This window comes from Falco biarmicus, chromosome 1 (genome assembly GCF_023638135.1).
Source record: "Falco biarmicus isolate bFalBia1 chromosome 1, bFalBia1.pri, whole genome shotgun sequence".
NCBI classification, from domain to species: Eukaryota; Metazoa; Chordata; class Aves; order Falconiformes; family Falconidae; genus Falco; species Falco biarmicus.
In genome coordinates, this window is record NC_079288.1 from 112,530,189 (window position 1) to 112,546,617 (window position 16,429).

The 16,429-nt window shown below is 37.5% G+C and overlaps 1 protein-coding gene across 1 annotated transcript in view; it reads left to right on the forward strand.

Annotated features, from left to right (window-relative positions):
• The window catches only part of TTC29 (tetratricopeptide repeat domain 29), a 213,923-nt gene that overhangs the window by 58,944 nt on the left and 138,550 nt on the right, over positions 1–16,429 (forward strand). Inside the window, exon 2 of the mRNA XM_056326730.1 lies at positions 15,458–15,560. The gene's annotated coding sequence lies outside the window, so the exon portion shown is untranslated. The remainder of the gene's footprint in view (positions 1–15,457; positions 15,561–16,429) is intronic.

A 16,429-nucleotide genomic window follows, 5' to 3' on the forward strand; every position in this document is an offset into this window, starting at 1 on the left:
ACCGTGCTCAGGGAGAGCTAGAGCTCTGTTTTATATAGTTGTATGTTTAAATGCTGTGACTCAGCTGGGAATGAAAAACAACTAGGAGATGCTAAGGGCTCTCACTTTCCACATATTTTGGTCTATCTCGTGATAAGTTTCAGGTCAGCTCAAAACACTGATAAATGTATACAAATTTGCACTAGAAGTGCAGTCTGTTACAGTGAGTCTGGTGAGTATTTGAAGTCCCTTCTTGTTTAACAAGTTCCTTTACTATATTTCACTGTAACACTGCAGAGAGGCTTAGCATGCACTGACAACATCAAATGTACAGGCAAATTAGGAAGTATGCTAGATGAAGAGGAGTGAAACTGCCTACACATAAAGGCATGCTATGTGCATCTGCCCATTCTTTTGGTCAGGTCTGAGTTCTGCAGGATATAGCGATGGCTCCTTATCTCACACAACTCAGTCCAATGTTATGTTACAAAAAGCAATCTGGACATTTTCTCCCTACTAATAACTAGGAGGATCTCACCTGTAGAAAGAGCAATATAACCACTTTAAATTTAACCACTTAACATTTAATTTACTAGCCATGAGTATATATTTTGTTTTTTAATGTTAAATTAGGCGAGTCATTTTTATAGGTTGTGTTTTTGTAATGCAATAAAATTCTAGTCAAAATAACCACAGAACTTATATACAAGGTGAAGACACTGTATCATAGAAGAAAGAGCCCTCTACCTCAATGAATAATTAATTTGTGAACCATGTAGGTGATAAAAATCTGAGAACAATAAACAAATATAATCTATACCACAAAGCTTGCGAGTGCTGAGTGGGGGTTACTCACTTGAGCTCAAAGATAGTGGAAACAGTTTGGTTCTAGCTGCTGTGCTGAAAATGCCAAGACTGTTACCTACTATGGTAATATAAGCAAAGCTATGATCGCGATCTCTTCAACCTCAGGTGTAAAGAAAATACAACAGCAGAAAAGCAGCTGTCAATTGTTTCTAAACCGACTGAAGGAAACAAGTAGAACATGTTGCTAATCCAAGCTGATGACAAGAATGTAGAAAATTAAGAGAGCTTTACTCCAAAAAGATCTTCAGTGGCTGGAGGCAGAGAATGTAGGAAATGTACTGTGGGCTGTAATAATTGCTGTCTGCCCTGGGAAATGGCATCAAGGCCAGAGCAGTCATGGCTCCATGCAAGCACATCCTCTAATTATTGAAAAACCTGTGTAGAGTCTTAATGTTAATCAGTCTCTCAGAGACTTCAGCTTTATGTGGTTAGTGCAGATTTATGGCATTTTTCTTTTCTTGTTATTAAAACTGATATTTCACAAGGAAGAAACTATCTCCAGACAACTGTTAAAATGCAAAGTTTCAGTCATAAAAGAGAACTGCAGGATTATTCTGAGACTATTCCTCAGAGAACCCAAACAAGAAGAGTAAGAAACAAAACATCAAAGATACAAAGAAAAATGGAAAATATGAGACTTTAAAATATTAACTAAAGACGCAACAGTTGGCCTATAGATTCAAGAGGTTATAGTGTAATTAATTAAGTGCTTGTTACAATTATGGAAATAAACAGTGCGTATACTAATGCAACATGAATAATACATAACTATAAAAAAAGTAAAACAAATTGAGAGGTTTGCAGAGCCACATTACCAGAGTTATTTGTGTTATTGTATCAATGATGTCCTTAGAAAACAAACCAACCCAAAACTTTAAAATTCCATTAAATGGACACAGTTTTCTTCCTTTTACTATTGCTGCAGTAATAGAAAAAAGTACAATTTCTGATTATTCTATTGGAATAATTTTAAATTATATTTTTGTCCATAATGCTGAAGCACTTTTGAATATGGTCTTTTCCAATATTTTTAATCAATAACATTTCAGATTTTCTACAAGCTGTATCTGCAAATTTCTGGCAAACAAAGTGAGAAAAGTTGTGTGTCTCAAGATCTTTCCTCTTACTCTTACATATTACATCAATCCCTACATTCCAGAAGTACCTGCCACTTCATAAATAGCAGAAACCTGGGAAAGAAATGAAACTATAAAAATTGCAAACCTCTGTGTCACTGACAGGATTTGAGAAGGGTTGGGGGTGGAGAGGAGATAGATGTTTTAGTTGCACATCATTTAGTTGTCATCATTTTGAAAAATATGAAATAACAGATCTGATTTGTCTACATGTTTTAATTTACTAGTGATAGCTCACTGCTTTTTGGTGGCCTAAATTAGCATCAAAATAATCTTTCTGGAAAGACATGCATAAATACTGCATAAGAACTGCCCGTAGATTGTACTTATAACCCAGAAGTGGCACGTTTACTCTGTATAGAAAAAGACTCTGCAATACCCAATTATCTATATGGCAACAGGAAGTTCAAAATATGTAGCTGGAATTATTCAAAACATTGGAACATTCAGAACATTTGAATCATTGTGGAAATGCCCGAATCAGAGCACAACACTAGAATCAAAAAAGGGTATGCAAACTGACACCTGACATCGGCTCTGTATTACTCTTATGATGCTAATGCTTGAAAAGAAAATAAAGACTAAAATACCATGGATATACATGCAGGAAAGATGCAGAATGATTTAAAGTACAAAAAATTGTATGGAAAAGCAAGCAATGTGTGTTCAAGAATTCTTTTATCAGCTATACAAAGCTCTTAGATATAAAGATGTCTAGGCCACTATTTTAGAGTAACTTACAGTCCATAACCCTCGTTGTGATGGTACAATAACGTAAACTCTGTCACGTGCACGCAAAAGTGAATCACAACTGCAATTTTTACTACCTGATTTTCTATGGCTATGCAAACAATTGGGTACAATAATCAAGAAACATTAGAACAGTCTTTATCTTCTGTAAAGATTATGACCAAGTCCAGTTCTCACTAGAATACATATTTCCCATTCTGGATTTGAATTTGAACAAATACCAGTTAGTCTTGGGAGGAAAAACATGCAGTGAGGTCAGTATTTTATTCCCAGAATGGCCTTTGAAAAATGTATCCCCATATGAAGTAACTTGGCCAACTAATACTGCAATAATGGTTGTAATAGAAGATAAAAAAACAGAGGAAGCACAGAAAGCTGTGCATGCTAGTGTGTTTGTGAGCCAGGCAAAAGTCATTAGATTGATGATTACTAATTATGGATTATAACTCAGATGTCTACTAAAGAATGAAACCACTCTGTAATACTCGATGTGTTGTATGCCGCAGTTTAGATCTACATATTCTTACTTGTATAAATTTCTATTTCTCACTATTAGCTACCACTTTCTGCCTTAGTAATAAGATGCATGTCCAGAAAAAAATGAAGTTTTCTCACCCTTTTATAATAACATTATCCTGAATTGCAACTGTATGTAGATTATATATTATCTATAAACCTAGACATGAACATCTAGGTTTTCACATTTATTTGCATAATTGTAACTGTGCACATCAATATTTGCATGTTCACATCTTGGCACATTAATTCTAAAACATTAAAAACTTGAGTTTTACTGGGTGAAATATGATGTGGTGTCACCTTTATAAAATACAGTATTCTATAGTAATTACTGCAGACTGCAGTATTGCTATTGTTACTTTTAGTGTCTTCAATCATTGCTACAGAAATCCTCTAGTAATATTTTTAAAAGGAGGAGAAATGCTTGATTTGTACAGGTAAATATGATCTGCATGCCCATATCTGTTTTAATGCACGGGAATATTAACAACAGTTAGTCAATTTAACTTTCAAATTATACATACAATTATCAGCTGTATTCATCCTCTGCTTCGTCTGTACAAACATACAAAAGTCTAACACTTCCATTTATTCTGTGATACGTTATTATCAATTAATGAAAATACAGCTGACAGCATCAAAAATATCGACAGAAAGTGAATTTTTCTAAAGACTTAGTTTGCTGCTTTTCTAACCTGCCACTTACTGGCCTTACAATAATGAGAAATTATTGCAACTTTTAAAATAAAATCTTTCTGGATAAAGAACTATCCAACTGAATGGAATCATTTAAGACTGAATGGCAGGTTTGATTAGAGCTTCTTCACTTATAAATGAAGCAGATACTCTGCAAAGACTGAAGTTTGAATCAAAATTGTTCCATTAAGCTGTCAGTGGCTGTATAAGAACATATGTATGATTTTAATTTTATGTCATTATTTAATTAATTTTGCTTCATTTTATTTTATAAGCCATCCACAATTTTATATTGGTATCCTACCTTTGCCACTACCTGTACTAGATAGTGTAAGTGGTCTCTTGATCTGTTTTCATGTACATAAATAAGTTATCTGAGATGAATGGACCTTGACTAAATCTTTCCTGGGAAGAGCAAAATGCATAACTCTTACTTAACTTCCAAATGGATATAACTGTGCCATAAGCAGTATGATCTGCTTTTCTGGGTATGCCTGCCTGTGTACTATGTTTTCAATATTTCTGTGTGTCCCTGCAGTCCTGCTTGCCTAATCCCTATCTGTATGGGTACAGAATTTTGTCCCTTTTCGAGATGATTTAAGCATACTGAGAAAAAATTAATAAGATAAAGATGGCAAAAACAAGGGACTGTTCATATAGGAAGGAGGCCCATTTTGCTATGAGTTTAAGGACTAATCAAGAACTAGCTGTAAAGGAGAGAAAAATCAGTACTTGAAGGAAAACACTAAGTGCAAGGAACAAGAACCACTAGCTCTTCAGGCACATCTACTTGAAAACAAGGCAGATAACTATCTGTGGGTCACACCTTTTTGTCCAGTTCTGTATACCAATAAAATTAAAAACAATCAAGTGTAGGATCTCTGCAATGCCTGTATTTCATACACTTCAGTCATCACATTTCTCTGCTACGGTACATTAAGAACCTATGCCAATTAATTCGCAACTGAGAAAGAAATATTAAATTCCTGAAGGCTTTTGGAGAGTTTCTCTTTCTAATGAGTCCTCCCTGGCTGGATAACAGGGACCCAGCTCTCAGAGGAATGTGCAAGACAGGGAAACTGCACGCTAAGACTGTATACAGAGACCGAAAGTCAGTGCCTGAACTCTGCTGAGGTTGAATAGGGTAAGGATTTGCTATGAGGCCTTAGTGAGAATTCAGATGCAAAGTTTACAGGGTAGACAAAAAGGCAGCTGTTAAAATTACAAAATTAGGTGATTATAACCCTACATTATGCAAGATACTTAACCCTGACCTTTTAAAGTTGTTATGGCAGAAAAGGCTGGTTCTGCAAAGCAGATAGGAGGAATTTTATTGATTTCCGAATTTCTTACCCAACCAACACTACTGTCCCAATCCAATTCTACCATTTTCCTCTTCCTCTTTGGTTAGCTTTAGTTTAGTAATGCAGTCATGCTGCTGCCAGGTCCAGATAGGCTTCTGAACCCCTTCCCCCATCAAACTGAGCAGCTCTAGATAGGTCTTTCCGTTCAGTCCCCAGCAATCAGACATTCCATTTTTGGGGATGTTGCCCTACGGCTTTACCAGGCTTTACCAGCTATTACTGACCTTCAATGAGCAGAGGCACAGGCACATCCTGGCTGAATCCTCTATACTGGGTTCTGGAGACCAGAAATTCCTCTCAACAAATCCAAGATCAAAGGCAGATGGGTGCTGATATTACAGTGTATCGTCCAGCAGGAGATAATGTTGAAATTCATTATGGATGATAGCTTCTAATCTTTCTTGCAGTAAACTGAAATTATTACCTTGAATACTGCTGTAATCCATCTTGCAGCTGAGCCATGTTACTAAACTACTGTTTCAGTTCAGCTTTCAAGACAGAGATACCATGTACTTAGCTAAAACTGTTATTTACCATTGTTCAAACAAATCACCATTAATCACCCTGTAAGAACATATATCTGGCAATATTTAAGACAAAGCTGAAGAATGATGTTGTTATGACATAAATGTAATGAATTGTTATAAAATTGTTATAAAAGTTTTGAATTCAAAGTCCCAAGAAAAGGAGCCCTTAGCATCATCCTCTCATCTTTCTGGGGCTGAGAGATTTAAAATTCAGAAAGCTTGTATATTTGTGGGAAAATCATGGTCAGGATAGAGCAAGGTAGAATACGCCCAAAATCTCTGCATCTGAGGAACTTGTGGTATACATAGGTGTGTATTACAGTTACATGAATTTTGTCCACAGAAGAATCAATGCCAAGAACATCCATTTTCAATAAACCATGTGCCCTCCCAAAGCCTAATTTATAAGAAACTGCCTGATACAAACTTCTGTTTCACATTTAGAAAAGAATGTGACTCAACAGTTTTGGCCATGTGGCCAGCACAAGACAAAGGCATTTACGTAAAAGCCTACTGCAGCTGCACACAATCCAAGTTCAGCTATTACCATAGCAATATGTCTTTTTCAGGATTTATGGTCCTAAACTGTCATTGCCAGCCGCTGTCTTCAATTTTACTCTCCAAAAGATGTTACTTTGACTAGGTAAGTGAGCAGAAAAAGGGTAAGGCTAGACTGGACCACTGTTGCCTTGAGTTACACTTACACATCCCTGCAGACTGAGGGACAATAAATGTCAATTCCAGGCAGATCCATAAATGAGCAAAGCTTCCAGCGACAGTGGCTTACGTTGGGGAACTCCTGCTTCCCAGTTCTGGACATCTGGCAACAAGTATCTTCCTTTCTTTGCACAGTAGTGAAGAAAATCAGGCAAATGTTTCTGATTCCAGTAACGTATCATTACAACAGGCTCTGTGCCTCTGCAGTACTTCACTGAATTCTCTGGTTTCATCAGTTCAGTTATTATTTTTGTATTATCTGGTAATTTAGATACACTTATTGTAGGTTCTTCAGCCTGTGTTAGATATTCTCTACACTCCCCAGAGTTTTGTATCCTGTTATATACTTCTTCTCTTGTTTTTATCAGTTGTCACCTATTGTGCCTCAGTATTTTACTCTTGGGTGCTTCAATTATATATGAATGTGATGTGCTTCACAGCAGCTAGTTTCCATTTGCCATCTAAATATCTTTGTACATGAATGGAGTAACCTACATTTAACTTCACAGACAGTTGTGCAAATCTACTGTATTTCAGCTTTTGAGTTTTGCTGGTTTTTGAGGGGTTGGGGTTTTTTGGTGTGTTTTTTGTTTGGTTGGGGCTTTTTTATCTGGTTGCTTTTATTTGATAATTGATTTCTGTTTTTTCCTTTGCTTTCTAAATCAAAAATAAAAAGAGGAAATTGGGGGATGGGGGGTGGAGGTTAGGAAAGAAGTCACGTCTTCTATCACTATCACTAAATCTGAAGGGAAAGAGGCTAGCTTGGTGTATTAGAGGGCCCATATGACCTAATAGGTTTAGCCATACTGGCTCCCTTGGTGGAGTTCATGTACTTAAGCTTGGCAATTTCTTTTTAAAATGTCTATTACAAGAAAGAGTAGCTTGTCTGGTTTTATTGCCTTAGTAGTAACAGTAATTATTTGCAAAGCTTTGGTAGCACCCCACAAGACTGATATTCAGAAGTGCTTTCATCCCACAATTAAGTAGAAGCTGTTTTCTCAGTTCTCCTATAAATAAGACACTTCAAAAACAGAGAGGCAAGATCCCTGCCCTAGGAGTATTGCCTACAGAGACAAAAGCCAGGTAAAGAGGGTGTCAGGCATATGGACTGACATTGATACTTATATGAAACTCCTTTGACTTATTTTCAGAAAACATTTGCAGTCTGACGCACATAAATGTGTTTGAAACTTGTGTAAAAAATAAGAAGACAAATGAGCTGCCCACAAAGTTTAAGGCTGACCACAAGTGTTTTAAGGGTGTTCCCACTTCTTAAAGTTACTTCACTGAGCAGATAATGACAGGTTCAAACTCATGGGAAGTATGGATGCTTTTAGGGAAAATCGTGTATTAAGACTCATACAGTATATTTTAAAGTAGTCATCTTGCTGCTTGCATCTGAATTTCATACTCAAACATGCATTTAATATAATGCCAGTGTTGAGAAAAACATATAAAACAACAAGCATGCATTCTTATAGAAAAAAAAATCTCAGTACTAGAACAGAAAATAGCTGCACAGGGACAAAAATAATTCAAAGCAGAAGCCTTCAATATATAGCAATATAACACTGTATTTATTTTGCATTTTGCTTCTCTGAATCCCATGAGCACTTAACCTACCTTTTAGACTATTTTGAAATAATTTTAAAAGTAAATAATTTGGCAGGACTTTTAAAATCAAATGTTAATCCATTATTTGAGTGGCATTCTCACTAATCAGGAAAGCAGCATGAACAAGTGGTAAGTAAATACAAATCAAAATGCATCAAGAAATAAATGTCTGAAAAACCCAGCAGTGCACTAGGGGATTTTCTGACTTCAAATCCGTGCAAATACAGATTGAGCTTAAGATGTGTGGTTATTGGTTAAACAATTTTTAATGAAATATAAAGACCTGTGTGCTCTTAAATGGATAATTTATGTGCAATGTTATTGTCTCTCAAGGTTTAATTAAATGTTTGCCTTGTGGCTAATCAGCTACAATTAATAAATGAAGCCTATATTCATGTCACTGATAGGAAATGCTAAAATGGCCTCCATTAGAATTTCAGTATCACTTTTGTGGCTGGTTGATAACAACAATCTAATGTATCAGAAACTTCCACAAAATAATTTTTTAAGGACACTAAACCAAAATTACATTAATATAATGCAATGTTTTTAACACAAAGCATGATTTTAAGTTCAGTTTGGAGGTAAGTATGTATAACTAGTTAATGTAGAATTATATGCCTGCAAAGTGCTTTTCATACCCAAACTTTCCAAAGTTCAATTTAAACATCTACTAAAAAAAGCAGAACTTCTTAGCCTTATGGACACAACAGAGTTTACACAGTGGAGCAAAAACATCTACTAATCGGCAGACCTACTGAATTCAAAGGATTTTAACAATCTCTGGCATGATACACCAAATGGTTGTCTTAGGACTATGCAACATGCAACAATAACACATTATTTTCCTAGAAATGGCCTTTCCATGTTTTTTTCACTCCTGCTACTTTAAGTTATAAACCTCAGTAGGTAAGCATTTAAAATGTAGGTGAGCCTCTGCTGGGTACTTTCCCATCTGAATACATTATATAAATTACAGGCCAACAGAGAACAGGCCAAAGGCAATGCTGGCTGTCACTGACAGTTCCAAAAGTCAGCTAGAAAGAGAATTCACATCTCTGGACGTCAAAAGACATCTGTTCTACATAGTTAACATTGTTATTTATCACTTACACTGCAGTACTACACAAAAGTCTCAGGGCTAGGCTCCATCATGAAACATTTGTAAATAATATGTAGTTACTTGTCTGTATCAGTGCTTAAGATGAGATGCAGTCAATGGGTGTGACCAGAACAATAATGGAAAACATGTTTAATAGCAATTAAGAATAAACAATCTTCAGGGATCAAGTGCAAAATTTAGTTTCAGCTCTACTGGGGAAAAAAATATCCTTTAGTGCAACTTCATATAAGCACCTTTTGCTGGCAGTCTGATTATCTCAAATTATTTTTTCACCAATTTAAGCATAATCTAATAGACAAGGAAGAGAACTGTACAGGATAATTCTCTTGTCATCACTTAAGTAATTCATTTTGTTTGGACCTCCTTCAATTTAGTTAGATTTTTGTTCAGCCACAAGTCATACCACCTACAGAATCGTGAAATTCACACAGAGGAATCTGAAACACTGTAAATACTACTGTCTTCTGTTAGTATAAAGGCATAATTAATTACAATGCAGTAAGGATATTGCCTGTATATTTTGTCTCCAGAAATGAAAACTTACTTAAGAATAACTTATTTCTCCTGGGGTTGTAAAGACATCTTTATAAGTCACTGTTCTCTTCCATAGGCTTTCATTTTATTACAGAATGAAGACTATACAAATTAATGTATTAGAGCTATTTAGCTCAGTTCTCCATGAAACAAAGCTTGTCCCAACATACACCAGAATAAACAGACAATGACACACTGAATATGCAAAGCACAGTAAAGTTTTCTAAATGTAATTACGGTGGTGGTTTCTATCAGTTACTAGTATCAGTTCTACACAGGAAACATTTTTTTAAAATGCACTATAGGATGAACAGTCTTAACCTGATTACTATTTTCCATTCAATCATGAAGGAGACCTTCAAACTCACTTGCCTGAGGCACTGAGAAGCTCCAGGTCTTTGACGCTCATGAAAGAAAGATAACAATTGCTCTTCAGGGGAGAGAGATCTTTTTATACGTACCCCGTGGGTTTATTTTATCCTTTATCAAACTACACCTTTGTGGGCCTTTAATTTCTTAATGGGATGTTTATCCTTTCCCCCTTAATTCATGATGATAAGCTAGATGTCACATAGATACTGCTATGGTGATGAAAAAGTTGTACTGATGAGCTGAGTCAGTGATGTAGTTTGATTAACTTTTTATATAAATCTTTCCAGACAGCTTTTAAAAAAAGGCAAAACAAATAAGTTGATAATATTGCAAATGTTTCAGTAGGTGAAAATCTTATCTGATGCATACCTATAAATCTATGAGTACTAATACCTGAAATAAGTAAACATTACCACAGAACCAGGAAAAGATATTAACGGGATATATTTCAGTTTATTGTAAAGAGAGAGTGGAAAAAAACAGCAGGAGTAAACTTATGAAGGGCATGCTGGGGCAGTTTTCTCTGTAATGCATGTAGAATATAGGGCCTACAACGGCATGATATAAAAGACTTAACAACGTGAGTTTTGGAAAGCAGTATTATTTGCGACTCCATCGTTCATTAGGTGATCTCAGGCAAATGCTAATAAAACAATTGTTTCATTTGTACAATTATTTGTACAATGCCACCTTTATTTATCCTATACATGTGTCTCAGCTTAAAGAAACACTGATTTAGACATTCTGAGATGTGTTAAGTTACCATGAACCCAGTTATCACTTGTAATAGCCATAAAATTGAAGTATCTCTGGACCTTCCAGGATTACAAATGAGTGTTTCTACCCTCTTTTTAACAATGCAAAACTCAAATTTCTAGGCATGCAGGAAAATAAGACTTAAAGAGGAGAATTTTTTGCTAGTTGTAGCCCTTATTTCAATGGCTCAGGAAATGCTGCTTTTGTAAAAAATAAAAAAATAAGTATCTTTTCTCATTTTTTGTGGCATATCCTCTTCCCTAGTACCTATTTCTACCAAGGTACATTCCATACTTTTGTAAACACTCAGACTAGATTGTTACTGAAATAGCCATAGCTTGTTTTAGTAAACCATAATTATATTAATCCTCTTTTTAACTATATCAGCCCTTAGACCTGTTTGTTTAGAGCTAAACTGGAAAGGGTTGGTACTTTGTGTAGCAAGTGTTTAGTCATATGAGTGGTTCCATTTGAAGTGAATGGAACAATTTATATAAATAAATGATCATCGGCATGTTAGAGTAGTGTTAATGCAGTCCTGTTTTGCTTAGTTTCCCATTACAATGTTTTAACTGACATAACCAAAGAGAAATGGAAATCCTGATGAAACAAAAGCTTATGGTGTCTAATCGTTTTGTTCTAATGCTACTGTTGGACACTTTCATCTAAATACCAGCTGCTAGCTACAGCCAAATGAAACATGACAAGAACCATGAGGTAAAGATTTTGGAGACTTGCATTCTGTCAAATATTTGGCTCTTTCCTGAGCCTATTATGCCAGCCATGGAAATTGACAATGATTTAGTGTATCGATGTCAATGCATGGTCAGTATATAATGAATAGCAAGACTAGAGTTCCATGCTTATAGTAATTTTTACACTGTAAGTTTGTTTGGTCTTCATCAGCATTGCTGTTTCAATCTCATTACTCAAACAGAAAGCTAAAAAAGGAGATGCATGATGTGGAGACATTTCTGAGGTTGGTTAAACAGGATGCCAGTGCTGCATTAGAAAAACAGTGGAAATCTTCAGTCAGTATGATACTACTTATTCAGATCTAAATATGTATTTGGCATAAAGAAAAAATCAGAGGCAAATCCCAACTATCTCTGACATTAAAAGAGATGGGTCTTGTAGGAAAATAACTTTTCTATTCAGTAATATGTTATTGCTGTCAAGAAGAACAATACCAGGTCTTGTCTGACACAGCCTTCCCTGGCTAATTACTGCCTGTATCAGGACCCCTGTTTGTCAGGGCTCTGTATTTACCCCACTTGCTTCTTCAAGTGCTAGCTTCGTGCTGGTACCTAACCAGCAAGTTTTGCAGCATCACAGGTACCTACCAACAAAGCAGCTGATCAACACATGGCATAACTGGTCTCCATATTAGCAGACTGCTTCAAAAAATCCACATGCGCATCTCTAAAGATATCAGGGGAATATCACATACAGAGTGATTGTGAGTAAGGCACCTAAATATGGTTTTCAAGAGTCTGCTGTGAAAGGAAAACATTGTAATGTTCCTGGGGAATTGTCTCGTGTGTTTGTAAGAGAAAACCATTTCTGGTGGTACTTGGCCTATGATAATTACTTAAAACAGCAAGTCACACATTTCATTAACATCGGAACATCAGAAATGTAGAAATGCTGTTTACTTCCCACATGTATAAGGAAAAGATGCATAGGAAAAATGAATCATTTTACAGAAAGATAATATGTTTTGAGAGATGACAGATTTCCTGTTATTTGGCTTTAAGTAAAATTCACACAAAACAGTGAAAATTGATGTTAGAAAACCTTACAAGATCTGTCTTCAGAAATTTGCTGGTTTTCTTAGGTTTCATGTATTTCACTTGGTACAAGAAACAATAGTGCCACAGTCAACTCATGGTTAAAGTTTGTGCCGAATCAGTACCTACTTAGTATGCCATCCAAGGTCTCAAAGATTTGCAGAATCTTCTCATTCACATCCTTTTAACTCTGGCCTTGGGCCTGGTGGAGGAGGAAGTTTGACTAAAGAAATCCTGGCAAATTCAGAGATTATTTCTGTTCCATCAGTCTGCCATGTCCCTACACCTGCAGCCCACAGCAGCCAACAGTAGCTTTTATACTTTTTGTGTGCTTCTTTTGTACATCTTTGTACACTGATTGCTGCCTGGTAGTATACTCGGTGTTGCCCCCCTCCAGTTCCTTGGGTTTGTATTTTTGACACTTTGACCTTTTCTTGTCTTTTTTTTTTTCCCCCAATTTTTTCTCCATTATCACTTTAGTTTTTACCAAGTCTCTCTCTCTTTCACCTCTTCTAGAGTGGGGATATTTCAATTTTGGTTTTTTCTGTGGTGGACAGGTTAAAATCCTTTGAACAAATCTCCATAAAAAAATTCTTACTTTGCTTCCAAGTCAAATTAATTATATATGCTTAACACAGAAGATGTAGCCATGGTGTAAAATGGCTGCTTGTGAAGTACTTCAGATATCATTCCATTTTAAATCTGCTGTTTTATCTTTTCAGTTTTTACAAGATTCCTTTGTAAGTTTATATATAGGATACGAATAATTGTGTCATTGAAGTGCTTCATCCAAAAAGCCATAGGATGATAAGTCAAATGCTTTACTGAATTCTACTTATATTACGTCACATCAATATGTGAAACCTGCAGCCTCATTAAGAAAACAAAGTCTGTTTGCCAGGCTTTATTTTTCTGCCAGGGAGATAGATAGATACATACATACATACATACATACATAAGAAACATTTTTATTTTAGCAGAAGCCCATGTTGATGGGAATTATCTGTCTTCTTTTAAATTCTTTGTTAACTGTGTTTATATCGGCTAATCTGTATTTTGCCTGTGACCAATGTCACATTGATAAGCTACTAGTATCACATTTATTCTTTTAAAGTATTAGAACAATGCTAGCTTTACCTTCTTTAGGTAAATGTCTTGGTATTGCTAGAACTTCTGAATATGAACATTGATAGTGCATGCAAATTCTTGGCACGTTCATTCAGAACTCTCTAATGCTAGTTTTCTTTTAGCAACTGAAGTTGAACTGTCCTACTACATCATTTGAATAGAAAACTGTTGAATACCATACACAGCTGCCATCTTCCCAAATGCACAGTAGAAATACGTATGTTTTAACATCCCAAGTTTGTCACTAATAATGGTTAAAGCTGACATCTTCATCCCTTAATAGGATCTCCTCACTATTTAGATAATTTCCTATATTCTATACTTGAAAAAAACTCATTTCCCTCATTTTACCTCAGTTGACCATATGTGTCTTTCCGTTATAACTTTTTACTTCCCACAGTAATTTTCTGCAATTCCTAGCTTCCAGTGTATATGTATGATACCACATTTCTTCTTCTGTTTCATAGATGTTTTCCTTGTAAACCATCCTGGCTTTTCAGCAAACACATTCCTTAGTTGTGGGATTATGGCTTTGTGGGTATCTGGGCTAACATCCTTAAACGGTTTCCAATTATCATTGTCCCATTTCAGGTTAAATTATGTCTCCCAACTGATTTACCTTATAATAGCATTCACCTTCATAAAATTAGCCCTTTTGAAGCATTAAGTATACATATTATTGATTTGGACTTAATTCTGTTCGCACATAATGAATGTGATCAAATCATTATCGGTTATACCTAAGCTATGGCTACTTTTTAGTTCTGAGATCAATTCCTTTTCATCTGACAAGATGAGGTCTAATACAGAATTCCCCTGTGCTGGATGCAACGCTTTTTGAGTTAGGAAATTGACGTTTAAAATATTTTCTGATACCAAGTACATTTTAACACTGGCAGTATAAGACCTCCAGCATATGTCATTCAGATTGAAATTCACAGCAGTACGGGATTGTTTTCCCTATATATTGTGGGTGGGTAAGGCATCGCTCATGCTGTTCTCTAGTGTGATTTGATATCAGTTAAGTACCCTGTCAACTTCTGAGTTACCATTAGAACATTGACCCATAAACGTTCAAGATCATTTGTTTCCAATTGCCATCAACTCCCAAACAAGTAATGCCCTTTTTGAAGTGCTTTCCGTCCACTTGATCCTTCCAAAATGGACTGTAGCAATTGATTTTGACATTCCAGTTTTCCAACCAGTTCTAGCAATAAAAACTAGGCCAAATCACCAAATGACCTCTTCTGCTGGTGTCAAGTTCCCAACAGTGAAGAAAAAAAAAAAAGCTACTGAAAAACTTCTGCTCTTTGTATTCTTTAGCATCTCAGTTATGGTTTCTCTTCTAATTTTCATTTACACTTACCAAAAGGTCATCGGTTCCTTCTCACTATTCCCATTGCTTCTAAATTCCTAGGCTCACTGGGTGATCAGACCCGTAGGACAATGCCTTTGTTACAGTAAATTAAACAGCAGGTTGTCATCACAGAAAGGGACAATTTTTTCCAGAAACCAAAGCCTTTCATGTTATGTCACTTAGAGATTAAGTCTAGTCTTTTCTGCTTGCTCTTTTCGATTGCTCAAGAGTCCTAACAGATGTCAGAGAAGACCAGGGGTCTTGAGAGAAACACGGCCTGCTCACGGCAAGTGTTCACCTGTAATTGAAGAGACTGCCCGCAAACCTTCTGGTAAGTGTCGGTATGATGTGGTCGCTGACTCTTTGCTTGCCAGCTTCAGAAACTTGGCTTGGAGAGATGCCCCACCTGAGATAAGCGCACCTGGAGCTCGTGTGAGCGCCGAGAGAGCGCACCATGCGCTGCTCTCCCTTAGCTGGAGGACACATCGACGCCCAACACCTCCAGCTGTACCGGCATCTCGCTGCTTCCACGGTGTTCTCGGTCTAAACCGGCCCTCGCGGCCCACCTGGCCGCCGGCCTCTGCCCGAAGGGAGTCGCCGGGCTGCCTCCTCACACCCAGGCGGCGGGCCGCCTCACCGAGACCCCGGGCAGAAGGACCTCGCCCCGGGGCGGCCTCACGGGGGCGGCGGGGCCTGGCGGCGGCGGGAGGCCGGCCCTCAGCGCCGCCCGCCCCCGTCGCCATGGCGAGGCCGCGGGCGTCCCGCGGAGCGACCCGGCCGCAGGCGGCGGCGGCACCGGGGCCCAGCCGGCGGGGGGCACCGAGCGGCGAAGGCCGCGGCCGCCCCTTCCTCGGGCGGCGGCGGAGTCCGCCGGGGGTGCGCCGAAAAAGACCCGGCCTGCAGCCGCGCCATGAGTAGAGGTCTGTTCCCCTGGAAAGTTCAGCCAGTACTTTTCTTACTATATATATATATATATATTTATTCATTATTATGATGATGATTTTGGTTTTTTAAGAGGCTAAGACAGTGCCGGAGCCAGGGGTTGAGAGTATGTAGCATATGGGGGTGGCTAACAGGTGAAGGAGAAATAAGTGTGCCCAGCTGGTGAAGCAGGAGGCAGCGAAGGGCAAGGGCGGCTGTCTTGCAGCCGGGGCTGGGGAGCCGCGGTCCAAGCGCCTGGCTGGGGCCATGACCCCGTTC